This window comes from Palaemon carinicauda, chromosome 17, assembly GCF_036898095.1.
Source record: "Palaemon carinicauda isolate YSFRI2023 chromosome 17, ASM3689809v2, whole genome shotgun sequence".
In the NCBI taxonomy this organism is placed as follows: domain Eukaryota; kingdom Metazoa; phylum Arthropoda; class Malacostraca; order Decapoda; family Palaemonidae; genus Palaemon; species Palaemon carinicauda.
In genome coordinates, this window is record NC_090741.1 from 65079443 (window position 1) to 65083926 (window position 4484).

Below are 4484 nucleotides of genomic sequence, written 5' to 3' on the forward strand. Positions count from 1 at the left end.
TATATATGTATATATATACATATATATGAATACATACATATATATATGTATATATATATATATATATATATATATATATATATATGTATATATATATATATATATATAATATGTATATATATATATATATACATATATATATATATATATGTATATATATATATATATATATTTATATACAGTATGTATATTGTGGTGGCCTAATTTGTAGCGCCCCTGTCTGATTGATTGATTGATTGAAAGCTTTGGTGATCGTTAGACTGGGTTTCGAGTCCCGCTGAAACCAGGTGGTTCCTTTAGTTGGTGCAACCTCACCATCCTTGTGAGCTTAGGATGAGGGAATTGGGGTAGCTTATAGGTCTACCTTCTGAGTCATCAGCAGCCATTCCCTGGCCCTCCATGCTCTTATCTTAGATGGAGAGGGGTTTGTGCGCTGATCATATATGTATATAATCAGTCTCTATGGCATTGTCCTGCTGGCTATAGGGCAATGTCACTATCCCTTGCCTCTGCCATCCATGAGCGGCCTTTAAACCTTCAAACCCCCTTCCTATTTTCGAAAGCCAAATCATCAAACAAACGGAATTATTCCCAAAAGAATTCATAGTTTCTCCGGGATTTTTTTTTTCCTCATCCTTTTTTTTATTTCATCTCAAAAGAAACATTTTGATCAATGCCATCTCCGTCATCGCAAAGACTCGGGATCTCCTTTATGAAAGAAATTGAAGACAGAGACAGAGTTTCATTATAATAAAACCATAAAAAAAAACAATGGGAATTTCAAAGGCTTCGCCTTTAAAAGAGAAGAAATAACATCTAGATGGATCGATAGTTTTTGTCATCCTTTGAGGGGGTGGGGGAGATATACATCCCCCTATCCCTCCTCCCTCCTTCCTACCCCCTACCCCCCCTCCCCCCTTCCCCCCATAGACTTCCCTAGAGTTACCAGCTCTAAGATTATATCTCTCCCACCGTTATCCTTACATTAAGGGGTCGGTTGCCTGATGCGGCCTCTCCAATGCCTTCTATCAAAGGCTAGAGCTTTCAAGATTAGGGGTAGCGTCCTTACTTTGTGTTTAAGAAATGATCTTGTAAGATACGATAGCGATTGATTTATAAAAGATATAATTATAACAGAGTAAAGCGAAGGAATATAAGATAATTACAATAAAAATAGTATTTTAAGACAGGGTTCAGCCCCATTTGCTTAAAAAAAATCAACTGGGAGAAGAAAGATAATGAAATGGGAATAGGTATAAGTATTAAAAGAGAAAGAAATTAGTGACATAATTAATTCGCTATTATGGAATCATTTGAATTAAATTTTTAGATAGAATTAATTGGAAGATTAAATATTCTTCTCTTATTCCTCTACATGTTCCTTATCTTTTTTATATTTGGACACCAAATCTTGATCGGTCATTAAAGGTAAATTTACAAATATATAATAAAATGAGACGTTGGCCTTATTCTATATCTTGTACTTTAGTGTTACATTTATCATCATTTTATTATTATTATTATTGTTGTTGTTGTTGTTGTTGTTGTTGTTATTATTGTTTTTGGTTTTGGTTTGTTGATTATGGAGATTATTGTTATTATTATATTATTGTTGTTGTTGTTGTTTTTGGTTTGTTGTTATTATGGAGATTATTGTTATTGTTATATTATTATTATTGTTGTTGTTGTTGTTGTTTTTGGTTTGTTGTTATTATGGAGATTATTGTTATTATTATTATTATTAATGTTGTTGTTTTTTTGGTTATTGAGATTATTATTATTGTTCTTATGATATTTAATTATTAACAAATATTTATAGGAAGCAACCTAAAAGGTCTACGAGTTATTAGCTAGGTCAAACAGATCACTTATAATTAAAAAGAAGGAAAAAAGAGTAACGAGAAAATCCATCAAATGGAAGAAATTTTTCCTTTGTTTTAACAAACGATTCCGGAACGACATAAAACCTTATCTTTTTAAAAATCATTCCAAAGAAAGACACAAATATTTTGCATATTTTGGATAAAAAACAGAACCGAAAACATATATATTTCTTCAGCATAGAATTTCGAAACTGGCAAAATATTCCATATTTTATCCAGAGTTTTTTGAAGACCTGATATATATTTTTTTATTTTATGTTGCTCATTTAAACTCAAAATTTCTTTTTGAAATAAAAAAAAAATGCGATGGAGGAAGAGGGGAAATCTTCAAAGAACCTCAATTAGCATATAATGATTTCTTGTGAGGGGGAAGGGGTGGGGGGGTGGCTGGGAGGAGTCAGCTGGCTGGATTGATGTCATCGGAGGAAGTCCGCCCCTGGATTGATGTCAGAGGCCTGGTCGTATCAGCTTTCCTTAGAGGAGGGACGATATGTCAGTGTGTGAGTTTGGAGATTTTGAATGAGAGATATCTTGAGATTTTTAAGTCTCAAAATTATAAATGAGAGACAGCTTCAATGTGATTTATAATTTTTTGAAATGGTAGACATCCTTTGATGTACTAATGAATATATAATAAATGAGAGATATTCTTTTTTCTGATTACAGAGCATTGAATATGAGAGTAAACAATTTGGTATTATTTTACTTTAAATGAGAGACAATACTTTGATGCCTTTCCGGAGCATTTAAAGTGAAACAGTAATTTCATGTGTTTAAAAAAAAAAAAAAAAAGCTTATAATTACTATTGCACTGATGTGACCTTAAGGTTTTAAGAAAATATACAGTTCTTTCATGTACTTATAAAGAAGTATACAAGAGAAAATTTTAATTGGTGTAGTGTCGAGAGCTTTAAAAGAGAATAGATTATTATGGTGTACAGTATTCTAAAGCAAATACTTATATGTGCTAACTAATTCTTTTTTTCAAGCTTTTAGAAATCTTATCTACTTGTGTCATAGTCATCCATCGTTGCCGATGGTAACAGTTCCAAACTTGGAACGAAGGGCTTCTACAACAAAATGATTAACCGGTGAACTGTAAGCAATACTTGAAGGTCTTTACAGTATCCTTTTTTTCTTTTTGCCTGTTAACTACATTCGCTGTCAATTAAATGTTTAAAGGCCACTGATGAATGGCAGAGCCAAGGGGATGTGACATTGCCCTATCAAGCAGGACAAAGCCCTAGAGACTTACTATATATATATATATATATATATATATATATATATATATATATATATATGTGTGTGTGTGTGTGTGTGTATATATATATATATATGAATATATATATATATATATATATATATATATGTGTGTGTGTGTGTCTGTATAAGTGTATATATATATATATATATATATATATATATATATATATATATATATATATATATATATGACCAAGGAGGGCCAGGCAATGGCTACTGATGACTCTGCAGATAGACATATAGGTTTCCCCAAACCCTCAATCCTTAGCTTTTAAGGATGGCGAGGTTGCCGTGACCAAAGGAACTAACAGGTTTAAACTGGCATTCACCAGTCAGGGACGTTCTTGCTTGCTTTCTTCCATTTTACTTTCCTATCTCTTAACATTCCCTTCATATTACAACTGCAAGGTTTTCCTTCTTTTGCATATGGGCTCTAAATGGCCTCCCAGGGCCCAGTGCTATGCCATCTTGCCCAAAATTACGTATCCAACCCTTATCTTTCTTCTGGCTCAAAGATAAGGTACATAATAGGGGGACAAAACGTCAATGCTTTTAATGTAGGTATTATAAATCTTTATGGTGATATTCGGCGCTTTAATAAAAAAAATGGAAAGATAAAAGAGTGGAGTCTAATTGGTGAAAAAGTACATATCTAATAAATACATGTTTATAAACATGTGCGTTACAAAAAAGAAAAATAAAACTTTTGCAACTATGAAAACATCAACAACATATGATAATGATAATTATAATACCGGTTGTATAAAACAGAATGCCAAAGATTTAACAATTAAATCGTTTTGATATTAATCCAACAGTGAGCTACTTTACGCATGACTGACATCGGCCCCTACCTAGAAAAAAAAGTTAATGCTTTATATTACAAAAGCTTAAAACATCTCATTTTACATAAAAGATATACATGGAAAATTAATATAAATGATGAAAAGTTTCTAGTCACTCGGGACACTACTATATCCTTAATAATCTCACTAATTAGAAACGAAGATTTGTCATAAATACCTAAATCTTCTTTCCGGTGGTTAAATTCATCTCGCCATTAATTGCAGTAAAGGAGAGTACAGTCTGAAGAACGGCAGACTTGAACACATTATTTCCACTTTTCACATTCCATAAATATTCTGTTCTATTTCTCTTAATATTCTATTTGGATGAGCCCTTATTTTTTCACTTATATTCTGTGATGATTTAGCTAATTGTCGACGACTATTCTGTGATGATTTAGCTAATTGTCGACGACTATTCTGTGATGATTTAGTTATTAGTTGATGACTATTATGCGATGATTTAGCTATTAGTCAAAGACTATTCTGC